This window comes from Bos grunniens, chromosome 14, assembly GCF_055505025.1.
Source record: "Bos grunniens cultivar Pamir isolate PY7600 chromosome 14, Bosgru_T2T1.0, whole genome shotgun sequence".
NCBI lineage: Eukaryota > Metazoa > Chordata > Mammalia > Artiodactyla > Bovidae > Bos > Bos grunniens.
Genome location: NC_141178.1, coordinates 15,986,806 through 16,001,664, shown reverse-complemented (window position 1 = coordinate 16,001,664; position 14,859 = coordinate 15,986,806). Strand labels below are relative to the sequence as shown.

Genomic DNA, 14,859 nt, shown 5'->3' with positions numbered 1-14,859 from the left:
CAGGTGAATGCATAACCAAAATGCGGTATAGACATATACTGGAATATTCCTCAGTCATAAAACAACGAAGTTCTGATACATGCCACAACATGCATGAACCTTAAAACGTTATACTAAATGAAAAAAGTCAGACCAGAGAACAAATATGACCTCATTCTACTTACACAAGGTATCTAGAATAGGCAACATAGAGACAGAAAGTAGGAAAGAAACTCTTGAGGGATGGAGAGGGAGGGATGGGGGTTATTTCTTAATGGATAGAAAATTCCTGCTTGGGAATAATGAAAATGTTCAAAATGTTCTGGAAATAGTGATGATAGTTGCAAAACAATGTAAATGTACTTAATGCCACTGAAGGGTACACTTTAAAATGACTTAAATGGCTAATTTTATGTTATGCATATATTAGCACAATAAATCAAAATTTTTTAATGCCAAGGATGAAAAAGGAGGTCAATTATTTGAACTACAGTGAATCAAGATATTAAAAAGAAAAAAAACTGGGAATAGAGTAACAGATGGACTTTTAAAAATGACATTAAATAACAAGGTAGAAAGGCGAGTTCCTAACAAGCGTTAAGTCTGAAGTAGGGAAGAGTGTAAGCACTATTTTGAGTTATCTCTTAGGACTGTAACGTGCCATGAATAGATCTGTGATCTCTATCGCTGAGACAGCACTGCTGCTGTTCTTGTGGTTTGTGGTTTACAATTATAATAGAAGGAAATGCTAAATTGCCATTAGAGGTCAATGGAAAAGGATGTTATTTTTTTTCCCATCCAGATTATGGACCCACTGAAGTCTGTCCAAGGGATCTTTGGAGGCCCATGGACCCCAGGTTAGAAACTTTTGAACGAGATGATCTCTAAACTCTCTTCTAATTAAAATGGTGTGATCTAGGAGTGATTTCTGGCTTTATCTGAATATCACAGATAAATTAACATCTCTGATTGGATTGTTTTCTTATCTGTAGCTGGGGATTATTACAAAATCTATCTCGCAAGGGCTTTGTGAGAAAAAGGAAGTAAGGAAAGCATTTTGTGTGTGTGTGTGAGTCACTCATTAGGAGCTTTGTAAAACTGTAAAGCTCTCGTGCAGATGCTACATAGTATCAGGGAAACCTGAGTCCATGAAGACACCTTCCCTATCGTCTGCACACCTGTCCCCCAGGGCTCAGCGTTCCTTCAGAATTTTTGCTCAGAGCTTTGTGGACTATGGGGGACAAAAAAACGCTGGGCACTCTTTGTTAAAGAATAGCATGTCCTGGGACTTCCCTGGGGTCCATGGTTAAGAATCTGAATGCCAAGGCAAGGGACATGGGCTCGATCCCTGGGTGAGGAACTGGGATTCCCACATGCCGCGAGACAGCTAGGCCCATTCAATGCAACTAGAGAAAGCCCGCACGCTGCAATGCAGAGCCCAAGAACCTCAACAAAAACCCACTGCAGCCAAAAAAGAGAAAATCAAAGAATAGAATGCATGCCCCATGTTAAAATATAGTGTTGTGAACTACTGTATGCCAGCGGATTCAAAAATACAGACAAATAATACAAATATTTCACTTGTATTCAAAAATACAAAAATCGGACCATTTTTAAGGAAAATACCAATTATCAAATACATTCAAGAAGAAATAGAAAACCTGAACGGACTAATGACTCTTCAAGAAATTGAATGAGTTGTCAAATGTGTCCTCTCTACAGAGGGCATCAAGCCCAGATGGTTTTATGACTAAGTTTTACTGGCTCTTGAGGGCATCTTCTCTCACTGATTCTATTTCCCCCCAAAGACCTATGCTGCCCGAAAACTGTGGCATGTGTACCAAACACTAAAGCATGAGTGAGACAGCTATGACCAGGCCTGACCCTGCAGTATCACTGGCATCTAAACAGGGCCTTGCCAGGATACCCAATGTGTGTTCCTTGAATGAATGAATAAATGAAAAAACCAAGACAAATTATTAAATGAAGATCATGTATTAGAACTAAATTATTTTGGTATAGGAAAAACAGCTGGTAAAATGGATGGTCTGCCTATTCCTCTTCACTTTGGCAACAAAGTCAGGTTTGATTGGAGGAGAGGAGACAAATTCAAGTTGGACTGGAAGAGGGGAGTGAAGGAGCTGGCTACCTTCAGTGGTTGGGACAACCGGCCAGGATAGCCGCAGGACACTGGTGAACAGGATCCCAAGGAGGAGGGGGTGCCTCCCTGGCTGTCCCATTAACACGTCCCAAAGATGTAGGAATTCTTCATTTTGTACCAGGCTTAGCACAGTGCTTGGAAGGTGGGGGCTCTCAGAACATATTTATTCAATGAATGGATGGAGTAGACTGGGAGAAGGCCCAGGGTCAGGGCTGGGGAATGAAGAGCTGGAGATGGAAAGCAGCCTCTCATAGGTTTGGCCAGATCTGAGCCCTTTGGATGGGATTCCTCTGCAGTTTACTTCATGGTCTAGCCTGCCTTGAAAGGCCTCTGGAGCTCATCCTCCCAGGGTTTCTCAAGGCCAAATGTCGCTCACTGCACATACTGCATCGTGCCTTTCCAAAAGCCTCTCTTGGCTCCCAGCCCAAGTGGTCAGATCCCTCCGGTTTCTCCCCCAGCTCTGTCCCCTGCATCAGCTCTCTGTGTATCTGGCTGTCCAGCTTCCTCTTTGATGTTCTTACTCATTGGCTGGCTGCGGGCTTACGAAAACGTCTCCCTCCTCCTCCTCCCGGCCTCACCGTCCTCCGAGGAGCCAAAATACACACACTACCCTCCTTTCATCCTTCCCTATAAATCACCCTTCTCTGGATATACTGAAAGGAAGCTTTTCTGAGTTAGTGGTTTTAATTCCTGGCTTTTGAAAGATCTTACTTGGACCTGGTTTCACATCCTGGCCAGATGGCACTGGTTTCCCATCTGCAGCCCGAAGATGTTGGCTGCCCAACCCATCGGGCTTGTCCGACCTGCTTTCAAGACTCAGGAACGCACGATGGTAAACTAATAAGTACCACACCGATGGAGTCTTTCAACATGTCAGGAACAGTTATATCACCCTGAAACGGGAAGGTGAGGCGAATCAGAAAGGGAAAAGAGGCTACTTAGGAACATGTCAGAGAAGACATACTGTCTTCCACAAACTGGGAAATTCGTAAGTTGAAGTCTAGTATCTCCAAATATGACTGTATCTGGAGATGAGGTCTTTCAAGAGGTGACAAAGGTTAGGGCGCACTCTAATCCAACGTGAATGGTGTCCTTATAAGAAGAGGCAATGTGGATGCAGACGCGGACAGAGGGAAGCCCACGTGAGTTCACAGGAAGCTGGCAGTCATCTGCAAACCCAGAGGAGAGGCCTCACTTAACTGAGCAGGATTCCACAGAGACAGACCCTTCCCCCGTATCCCCCAGCTCCTCTCTGAAGTACTCAGAGAATAGGATCTCGTGCATATTTCCTGAGTTTTTCAGATGCTAAAAACCACCAAATGGAAGAAATTAACTACCTGATGATCATGAGCAAGCAGCCCCCAGACCTCCTGACACCTAAGGATTGATACTGTTAACCATGCTGCTACTTCACCATCAACCAATAAGAGAATTATGCATGAGCTGATCTCAGACCCTGGGATGCCCTTCGTCACCTGGCCTTTAAAAGCACTTTGCTGAAACCCTTCAGGGAGTTCAGGTGTTTCTTGGGCATGAGCTACCTGGTCTCCTTGTTCAGTCTTGCGATAAACCTTCCTCAGCTTCAAACTCCAACGGTTTTGGGTTTGGGGCCTCACAGTGCCTCAGGCACATGAATTTGCATTCGGTAACATCACCAAGAATCCAATCCTTGATCTGGGACTTCTAGCCTCCGGAGTCACGAGAAAATAAATTTCTGTCGTTCAAGTCTGTGTCACATTGTTATGGCAGCCCTAGAAACTAATATACAACTCAAGTCTCTATAATATTTCCTCTCAAGAATACATGAAACGTTTATGGATTGCTTATTCAGGCAATTTTGGAACTAGCTCTTCTTGTATTTTCAGTATCTAAGAGTCATTAAATATTTAGACATCAATTTTTTAAGATGATCATTGATCATTCTTTATAATAATTTCAAAAGAATATAAAACATCAATATCTTTTCATATTTTCAGTAGGGACTTGGAAAAAGATACAGAAAATATTTCATCAAATTTGGAAATGATTCAAATTTGCTAAGGAGGAAAAGCGTATTCATTGAGAATGATGAACCTAAACAAAGAAGGTAAAATTTAATACAAAAAATTTTAAAGTATTCCACTTAAGCTAAAAAAAAAAGTCTGCTATGTGATACTAAGCACCTGTAATAAAGGCTTAGTGATTTTTGTTGACTGCAAGCTCTACACTGAATTAACCCGAAAAGCTAAGGCAATTTACCTGTAATCATTCTTTCATTCATTCACTTAACATTGCCAGAAGAGAAACCCAGGAATTGGACAAATTATATGTTGCCAGTCACTAAAAAAGTCCTAGTTTCTCCCTTGCTTAAAAACCATTATTTCAAAGGTTCCTAAGGCAGGTTTTTCTTGGAAAGCAAATATTTAGCTTTTTTTTTTTTTAATAGAGGAGAAAGTCCTTATCTTTGGGTTCATTTCTTAATTCTGCAGGCACCTCCCTAGAATCCTGGAACGTGTTGGTTTACAGATGAGATGTTTATTTAACCCCCTGCACACAAGGCCTTTGATATCCCTGAAGCCTGAGGAGGCAATTCATTCCCTGTGCTAATCTGGTGGTGACAAAGTTTCACATGGAAAAAAAAATCTGTTTCCTTAAAAACTCAGGTAATTGGGTCTTTATTTCCTCTTTAAGTTCTTATGGTCTTAATAACAAGTCTAAACTCTGCCATAACACAGCCTTCAGAGCCCTTCATCTTCTATTTTTTTTTTTCAAACTAAACATCCTCAGATCTTTCAACTTTTTTCATGCCTTGGCTTCAGGAACATTCCCCAGTCCAGTGGCTCCTCTCTGGAGACTTTTCCTCTTTGCTCACTGGTTCATTTGCTCCTTCTCTTGGCATTCACTGAGTGTCTGTTGTGTACCTCGAGTGTTATTAGCATCGCTGATACAGTGCAGACAACGATGCTGGCAGTCACTGTCCAGACGGACAAGCTGGGGCACACAGCCTGCTTCGGGGGTGTGTTGTTGGGGCACTATTAATAAATCCCAACTGAGAAATTAGGGCCACTTCCATGGACACTCGAAAGATGAGTCCAATTTGGTTGGCTGGAACAGAGGAGAAGGGTTGCAGAAAAGAATCTGAGCCAAAGGAAAGGTTACGTTGGCTTCTCCAACCCCACCTCTGCTGCTCAGTGGTTGCACGATCTTGAGCAAAACATTTAACCTCTCTAAGCCTCAGTTTCTTCCTCTGTAAAATGGGGATAATAATATTAATACCACGTAGAAGGAAGGGTGAACTGCCTAGCACATAGTAGATGCTCTCTCAAAAGGGGCAGCCATCATTAATGTTGTTATTATTATCATCTGGTAGGGAAACCTGGGACATGATTGGCTCTGGAAGGGTAAGGCGGTATGCTCTGCCCCCCAAGAGCAATAGCCATCAAAGAGGAGAAAATAAAAAGTAGCTATGTCACCCACTGAAAAGACACCCACACATACACACTGCAGGTGCCAAACACACGGGCAAGCTGAGGATCAGACATCCTGGAACTGAAGAAGGAAACGAGAGAGGGATGGAAGTGGAGAAGAAGAGATAAAAGAAAGTTACAGAAAAGGAAGCGGACAGAGTTTACTAGAGAAGAGAAGGTGAGAGACTGTAGAAAAAAGAAAGTCAAGTTATGTATTCATGGCTAGGAATGATAGGAATTGGCTAAGTCAGATACTATCCTTTTTGGAGCTTCTCAGTATTAATCACAAGATAGGAATGAAGAATTCACTTCATATAGTTTATAAAAACTGAATGATAACAGAGATATTGCTTTATACATAAAGCAGGCAGAGAGCGAGGAGACGAGATGTACTTTCTGCACCCGGACTGAGCAGCCACCACGACAGTCCCTCCATCGGGTCCGTAATTGGGCCCTGACTATGTCAGAGAGGATGTACAGAGGGAGACTGATAAAGGGGGTGTGATCTCACTTCAAAGGGTTTATTTTTTTTTAAGCCTTTGCTATACCTAAAAACAATTCGATCAGCTCTATGCATCAACCTTCATTTTTATAACCAGTTCTGATGATAAAGATACACGCCGGCCACTGGCTTCTTTAGATGTGTGCTAATCACTGTGCTGTAACAGGCTTGAGGCTCCCCCCCTTTGCTAACTTCCCCTGGGTAGGAAAATACTAGCGTCCTCTTCAAAGCCGCAGAGTCGACCCAGCTGACAGTTCACTTATACTCTGCAGCTGCAATTTTCTCAGCAAATGTTATTCATCCTGCACTGTCTCTCTGGTTCATGCTTAGCATCTCTTACTAAGATCCGTTCCTCCTGCCCATCCCCAACCCAACTCCTAGATTTCTCCTCTGCAAAGATTCTCAAACTGAGGTCTCCAGAAATAGCAACTTCTCAATCCCCAACCCAGGCCTGCTGAATCAAACACTCTGGTCCTGGGAACCAGCCGTCTCTGTGTAATGAGTCGTTCAGAGCTTCTGAGAGACCATTAGGCATGAGGACCAGTGTTCAGTTTCCCCGGATCCTACCCGCTACAAACCCCCTGCCTGATTCTACTGCCCCATCCCTTCTATCTTAAAACTTCTCCCTCTCATCCGGAGAGAAGGAAAGAAAGCCAAAGATCACATCGGGGATGGCAGCAAGAGGAGGTTCACTACCAGGAGCCAGAGAAGGGACAACGGGAAGGCAGGAATAGGTGATGTCATCACGCCCCAGATGAGACATGAAAGATCCCTGACTCCAGCCACCTCCCTTTATAGGTGAATACACTGGACAAGAAAAAGCAGCTTTCCCAGAGTCACATGCTAAGAGACTGCAACCGTGGACAGGAGGATGAAATCAACCATCTGTATGCCTCATCCTCTCCGCGGCCCAACACTCCCGGAACTTCCACTTGGGCAGGACCAAAGAGGGGGCTTGAGGTCAGCGACCCCGGTGTGACCTGCAGTAGCAGCAACACCTCCAAAGACTGATGGGCACATCATGGTCTGCTCAAAACTCCTGGTCAGGGAGCAAGCAAGCTCGAGTATTTCTTTGCTCAAACACACAACTCCTTAGCCACGCATCCTCTCTCGGAGTGGGGGAGGGTTGGAAGGGAAAACTTTTCATTCTGGGTTTTCAGAAGTCTGTAGCTCAGCTGGTAAAGAATCCACCTGCCAATGCAGGAGACCCGGTTCGATTCCTCGGTAGGGAAGATATGCTGGAGAAGGGACTGGCTACCCACTGTGGTATCTTGGGCTTCCCTGGTGGCTCAGCTGGTAAAGAATCCACCTGCAGTGCAGGAGACCTGGGTTCCATCCCTGGGTTAGGAAGATCCCCTGGAGAAGGAAACAGCTACCCACTCCAGTATTCTGGCCTGAAGAATCCCATGGACAGAGAGCCTGGCAGGCTACAGTCTACAGGGTTGCAAAGAGTCGGACATGACTGAGCAACTTTAACCTTCAGAAGCCTTAACAAATTTACCAAATCGCTTTACTTCTCTTCTCCTGGGCTTCCTCGTCTGAAAATGAGATAAACCTATAACCACTTTGCAGTGTTTTGTCTTTTTTACATAGATGCAGTGAGTGGGCCTGTCCCTACCCACAGCAAGGTCTCAGTAAGTGATCGTACCTCCAGAGGTGTCATGAGACACGAAAAACAGTCCCTTCCTTCAATGGTTTACAATCTGATGGTAAAAATAAGGCAAGTACAAAAATAACCAGAATAGGAATCCTTGGCAGGTGCCATTATTACCCCTCAGAATATAAAGCAAAGTGAGCTGACACCTTGGCCTAGGATCTGAGTGCTTGTGGTCCATCCTGGGATGGAAGGGTCCCACCTGGCTGGCAGGGAGAGGAGGTGGCATTTAGCCTGCCCTTGGCTGACAATAGTGAGAATGAAGTGAAGTCACTCATTTGTGTCCGACTCTTTGTGACCCCATGGCCTCTGGCCTACCAGGCTCCTCTGTCCACAGGATTTTCCAGGAAAGAGTACTGGAGTAGGTTGCCATTTCCTTCTCCAAGGCTGATAATAAGCCTTACCCAAAGAAAAGAGCCGACTCATTAGAAAAGGCCCTGATGCTGGGAAAGATTGAAGGCAGGAGGAGAAGGGGACGACAGAGGATGAGATGGTTGGATGGCATCACCGACTCAATGGACATGAGTTTGAGCAAACTCCGGGAGATGGTGAAGGACAGGGAAGCCTGGCGTGCTGCAGTCGTGGGGTCACAAAGAGTCAGACAAGACTGAGTGACTGAACAACAACAACAAAGGAAAGATACTCCAGGTAGAAGAGGGTGAACAAAGCCCCAGAAAGCTCAAGGAAGGAGACAAAAGTTGTATCCGTGACAGAGTGGCTGCAGGGCATGTTAAGACCAGTGGCCTCAATGGGTCTGTCCTTCCAGAAGCCAAAAGTTCAGATGCCTTCTGGCATCTGCTTTTCTTCCCTCACTGAGGGTGCCAACAAATGTCAATTAAGGGGATTGTTTCAGGATGTGGAAATTCATTTACTGGCAGCCAATGCTTGAAAATGTTAATAATTACCAACCTAGGCAAGAATCTCCATTGGCAACAGACTAGGGCATTCTTACACTTAATTCCCTAGGCCAGCCAATTCCTTCAGTCACATTGCTAATTTAGGCTTCAGCTCCTTGTTCGAAACATTTCATTTTTTTCTGATGTTCTGAGATCAGGTTTAATTAGAGACGTATGCAAAATTGGAAATAAATGCCTAGTAATGTACTATGCTGGAGAAGGCAATGTCCGTCTCCAAAATCCCCATTCCAGTCCTCTTGCCTGGAAAATCCCATGGACAGAGGAGCCTGGTAGGCTGCAGTCCATGGGGTCGCTAAGAGTCGGACACAACTGAGCGACTTCACTTTCACTTTTCACTTTCATGCATTGGAGAAGGAAATGGCAACCCACTCCAGTGTTCTTGCCTGGAGAATCCCAGGGACAGAGGAGCCTAGTGGGCTGCCGTCTATGGGGTCGCACAGAGTCGGACACAACTGAGTGACTTAGCAGTAACTGTTTGAAAGAAATGTTACTAAGTTCCCTGACCTTTACCCCCTGAACACCTCTAGAATTTTTCCTAGCAGAGTTGAGGGGATGGGAAGTCAGCTCCCACCATCCCCTCTCCAACAGACTTTGGGGCACCACCTCCCACTTCTCGGACCTACTGTTCTGTTGTCACAAAGTGCTCTTTTAAATCACAAACACGAATTCTTTGCGGGTGCCACTGATCTGAAAGGGGAGTCTATTGCAGGGAAAGGAAAAGCTTTCAAGGTTAGTTAGTAGAAATAAAATGAGCGAGCTTGGTAAATTTAGAAAAGACAGCACATGTCAACAGGACCTCGTAAAAGACAAACAAAACAGGGGAGCCAGCAGGTAGAAGCGCACAGGCGGTTTGCATGTACGGTCATTCCAAGGTGAGGGGCATTGCCGATACAGTGGGGCTTCAGGCAAGGAGGGTAAAGGTTTCCAAAAAGGCTGATATGCCCCCACTGGTGGCCTTGGTGACAGCTCCATCCCTACATGACTGTGATACAATAAAGAGAAAAGTGTGCAGACGCAGAGCAGGCGGTAATTAGGAGTGGGGAGCAACATTACTTCCAGCTAGCACCGCTCTGAAGGGACTTAGGAGGGAGTCTGGGAGGGGACAGGTGCCACTGAGGCAGGAGAGGTACAGAGGGCAGAATCTAACAGCTTCCATGAGCTTAGCTTTGCATTTAGCCCACCCTGGGTTTCCCTGGTGGCTCAGGTAGTAAAGAGTCTGTCTGCAATGTGGGAGACCCAGGTTTGATCCCTGGGTTGGGAAGATCCCCTAGAGAAGGGAATGGCAACCCACTCCAGTATTTTTGCCTGCAGAATTCCATGTAGAGAGGAGCCTGGTGGGCTACAATCCATAGGGTTGCAAAGAGCCAGACACACACACACACACACACACACACACACACAGCACGCCCTGCTTAGGCTGTCCAGATGGCACAGTGGGTAGAAAGGGAATCAGCAGTGATCACCACTGTTGCCAGTTTCAAGTCTTCCAGGGCTCCCACCTCTGCAGCACAAAGCCCAGACTTTTTGTTGGTGCCCCCAAGGTCCTAAGTTACCTGGTTCCTACCTCCTCTGGGCTTGGCTCCAGCCCAGACCCCTTGCCTTACAGACATGGCGGTCCTGATGGCCTCACCAGACCCCACCTCCATGCTCCATCTTCATTCCTTTCCTGGCAGCTCATCTCCCAGCTTCACGCGGCCCCAACTTTCCCTGGGAATGCTCCCCTAAACCAGCCACTTTCAACATGTGGTTTGGAGACCCCCACCAGAGGGTCCATGAAATCAAAGCTATTTTTGTAACAACATTAATGTTTGCCTGTTATACTCTCTCTTAAGAAAATGGCAACCCACTCCAGTATTCTTGCTTGGAAAATCCCATGGAAGGAGGAGCCTGGTAGGTTACAGTCCATGGGGTCACAAAGAGTCGGACACGACTGACCAACTTCACTTCACTACGTGTGTATATAGTTCAAAATGTATACTGAGGTGGTTTTAGAGTCCACACTACTATTAACCTTGAAGAAACTATCATTTGTCAAGTTTTGGTGTCATGTCAAAGAAGAATCAGATCAGATCAGATCAGTCGCTCAGTCATGTCCGACTCTTTGCGATCCCATGAATCGCAGCACGCCAGGCCTCCCTGTCTATCACCAACTCCCGGAGTTCACCCAGACTCATGTCCATCGAGTCAGTGATGCCATCCAACCATCTCATCCTCTGTCGTCCCCTTCTCCTCTTGCCCCCAATCCCTCCCAGCATCAGAGTCTTTTCCAATGAGTCAACTCTTTGCATGAGGTGGCCAAAGTACTGGAGTTTCAGCTTTAGCATCATTCCTTCCAAAGAAATCCCAGGGCTGATCTCCTTTAGAATGGACTGGTTGGATCTCCCTGCAGTCCAAGGGACTCTCAAGAGTCTTTTCCAACACCACAGTTCAGAAGCATCGATTCTTCGGCGCTCAGCCTTCTTCACAGTCCAACTCTCACATTCATACATGACCACAGGAAAAACCATAGCCTTGACTAGACAAACCTTTGTTGGCAAAGTAATGTCTCTGCTTTTGAATATGCTATCTAGGTTGGTCATAATTTTCCTTCCAAGGAGTAAGCGTCTTTTAATTTCATGGCTGCAGTCACCATCTGCAGTGATTCTGGAGCCCAGAAAAATAAAGTCTGACACTGTTTCCACTGTTTCCCCATCTATTTCCCATGAAGTGATGGGACCAGATGCCATGATCTTCATTTTCTGAATGTTGAGCTTTAAGCCAACTTTTTCACTCTCCACTTTCACCTTCATCAAGAGGCTTTTTAGTTCCTCTTCACTTTCTGCCATAAGGGTGATGTCATCTGCATATCTGAGGTGATTGATATTTCTCCCGGCAATCTTGATTCCAGTTTGTGTTTCTTTCAGTCCAGCATTTCTCATGATGTATCCATACTCATTTAAATGGCTACTACAATTAAGTTCCTTTTTCTGACTACATATCTGTGTGAGGCCATATTTTCTTCAAGTAACACAACCCAAACAGTATTTCATGACAGACTGAATGGATGAGAAATGAGAATCCAGGTGTCTTTAATTAAGCTAGACATTAAGCAGAGTTGCAAAAATGTAAAATCCTCCATTCTTCTCATAATAGTTTTATTTTGAAAATATTATTATACAAATATTTTTATTTGTATTATGCATCAGGTTTTGTGTTTATTGAAGTGAAGTGAAAGTCGCTCAGTCATGTCTGATTCTTTGTGACTCCATGGACTATGGACTATATATAGTCCATGGAATTCTCCAGGCCAGAATACTGGAATGGGTAGCCTTTCCTTTCTCCAAGGGATCTTCCCAGCCCAGGGATTGAACCCAGGTCTGCCGCATTGTAGGCAGATTCTTTACCAGCTGAGCCACCAGGGAAACCCTGTGTGTTTATTACTGTTATTTTAAAATTAATTAATATTTTTACAGCTTTCCTTCTCAATTTCTCTTTTAAATTGTATCTATTATTTTGGCTGCACTGGGTCTTCACTGCAGTGCACGGGCTTCTCACTGTGGTGGCTTCTCTTCTTGCAGTGTGTTGGCTCACTGGTTGTGACTACCGGGCTCTGGAGTTCGGGCTCAGGAGTTATGGCGCATGTTGCTCGGTGACATGTGGAATCTTCTGAGACCAGGGATTGAACCTCTATCCCCTGCATTGGCAGGTGGATTCTTTTTTGTTGTTGTTGCAAAGAGTTGGACACAACTGAGTACTCACCCATGCGTCCACGCCACTCTCTAAGTTGTGTCTGACTCTTCTGTGAGACCTCATGGACTGTAGCCCACCAGGCTCCTCTCTCCATGGAATTCTCCAGGCAAGAATACTGGAGTGGGTTGCCATTTCCTTCTCCAGGGGATCTTTCTGACCCAGGGATTGAACCCGAGTCTCCTGCCTTGAGGCATTGGCAGGCATATTCTTTACTGCTGAGCCACCAGGGAAGCCCAGCAGGTGGATTCTTAACCACTGAACCACTAAGAAGTCCCTCCATTTCAATTTCTGATCCAGTAAACCTCAGTAGACTTAACCCACAAAAACAAAAGCTCTTTGGGATCCTCAATAATTTTTGAGCGTACAAACGTCCTGAGACCCAAAAGTTTGAGAACCACTTTCTTAAGCTGAGCCAACAGCAGGCAGAGTAGAGCTGTAACTTAGCTACGCCGCTACTGTTGCACACAGATTCCACCAAGTTAATGACCTTTTCGCACGTCTGTCTTCCCCACTGCACGTGTACTTCTTGGTTGTACTTTAACTCCCTCATGTCTGGCACAGAGCAGAAATTCCAGATACATGAATGCAGTAGAAGGTAAGCCCTCCTGGACCACACGTCACGGACTACCACCTGAGTGACATGCACACATCTATAGGAAGGTAGAAAAATATCTGCATTATTTTTTCAATAGGCTCGAATTGTTACCCAGCCTCTCACTTGAATTTAGACATAAATACAAATTTTTTAAAAAATCAGAAAATTCAAATGAAAAATCAGCCTAAGAAACAAGTTTGCCTCTACTCTGTTAAACATTCAGAGACAGTCATGCAAGCAAGTAATTGGTGAAATATACCATGCAGTGGATATCACAAATCCAGCCATCAAAAAAGCGGTCAGGACAAGGACTACAAGGAGCACAGCTTCTCCATCTTTGTTCGCTGTCAAAGGTAGACCGAAAGCAGATGGCACTAGAGAATCCAGGCCAGAACGGTGGTGTTTGCCTTCAGTTTCATGGTTCGCACTCACTCCCCACGTTCCCAAGTCAAGCTGCCCTCCTGCACATCAGGGAGTGGCCACGCCATTCCTTGGAGGGCAGAGGGGTGCCATATCCTACCCCCTCTTTGTCCCTGACACATTCTCCTGCAAAATCATAAAAGCGGAGGGGGAGGATGCTAGACTCGGGGTTGATGCCCTTAGCAAAACAGGATCTCTTACGTGCGAAGACCAGGAGGTTTCTATTTCAGAGCCCGAGAGAGCTGTGAATGCTGACCACTAGGGAGGCCCAGTGTCCGTGTGTGGGGGGAGGTGAGAGTGTGTGAGCGTGTGTGTCTATGCGCATGTGAGTGTATCAGAAAGTATGTGTGGGGGGAAGAGAGAGGGGCAGGGAGTAGGCACAGGGATAGCAAATACCAAGAGGTGCCTGTCTGCTCTTCTGGCTAAGTGTAGGGTGGTTCATTCCAAAAACAGCCCCATCAGAAACCCAACTGTATAATCACTGCTGCTGATCTAGGAATCAGGCATTTCAAGCTCTCTCTCCCTCTCACACACTCACACACCTATGTCACCTCTTTTTATAGATAGATAAATGATAGATAGATGTTTATCATATGATAATATGTTTATCATCTTGAAACATTTTTAAAAAGCCCTTTAATCAGTGTACTAAACATCCCCCAGTCCTTTCCACATTTGCAGAAATCTTATGTTTATGTCACTATGGAAACAGATTCTCAGGAAACTAAAGACATGGAGGGCCCAGCATCCTTGGGGTCATTGCTTATAGCACCGTAAAGATTCTGACCTCTCAGAACAGAGCTTCTGGTTCCTCTGGTCTCTTGTCATTTCAGATGCTGAGGCAACCAGACACATAGCAGTTCTCTCAGTGGCCGTCGGAGGGGGTCAGATTTTAAGGGCTGGCCAACAAGATACAAACATGAAACACAGTTCTGGAGGGACTTCTCTGGAGGTCCAGTGGTTACGACTTCTTATTTCACTACATAGGCACAGATTTGACCTCTGATTGGAACTAAGATCCTGCATGCCATGTAACAAAAAAACAAAAAACAAAAAAAGCCCACAGTTATGGAGAACAACTTCACGGAATGATGGTTGTGGGAAAGCTTTCATTCATTGCATACCTATAATTCACATATATTCGTTACCATGCCTTCTTCTCACAAAGATCAGTGTTAGCATTCCCATTTTATGGATGAGGAGACTGAACCTCAGAGAGGTTACGTGGCCTAAGTGTACCCACTTGGTCAGCACCAGGGCCAGGTCTATGAAGCCAGTGAGTGAGTGAGTGAATTCGCTCAGCCATGTCCGACTCTTTGCGACCCCATGGACTGTAGCCTACCAGGCTCCTCCATCCATGGGATTTTCCAGGCAAGAATACTGGAGTGGGTTTCCATTTCCTTCTCCAGAAGATCTTCCCGACCCAGGGATTGAACCCAAGTCTCCCGCATTGTAG

At 45.2% G+C, this 14,859-nt stretch overlaps 1 protein-coding gene across 4 annotated transcripts in view; it reads right to left on the bottom strand.

The window, feature by feature from the left end:
* Nucleotides 1-14,859, bottom strand: part of MATN2 (matrilin 2) — a 173,134-nt gene that overhangs the window by 141,694 nt on the left and 16,581 nt on the right. The window lies entirely within an intron of this gene.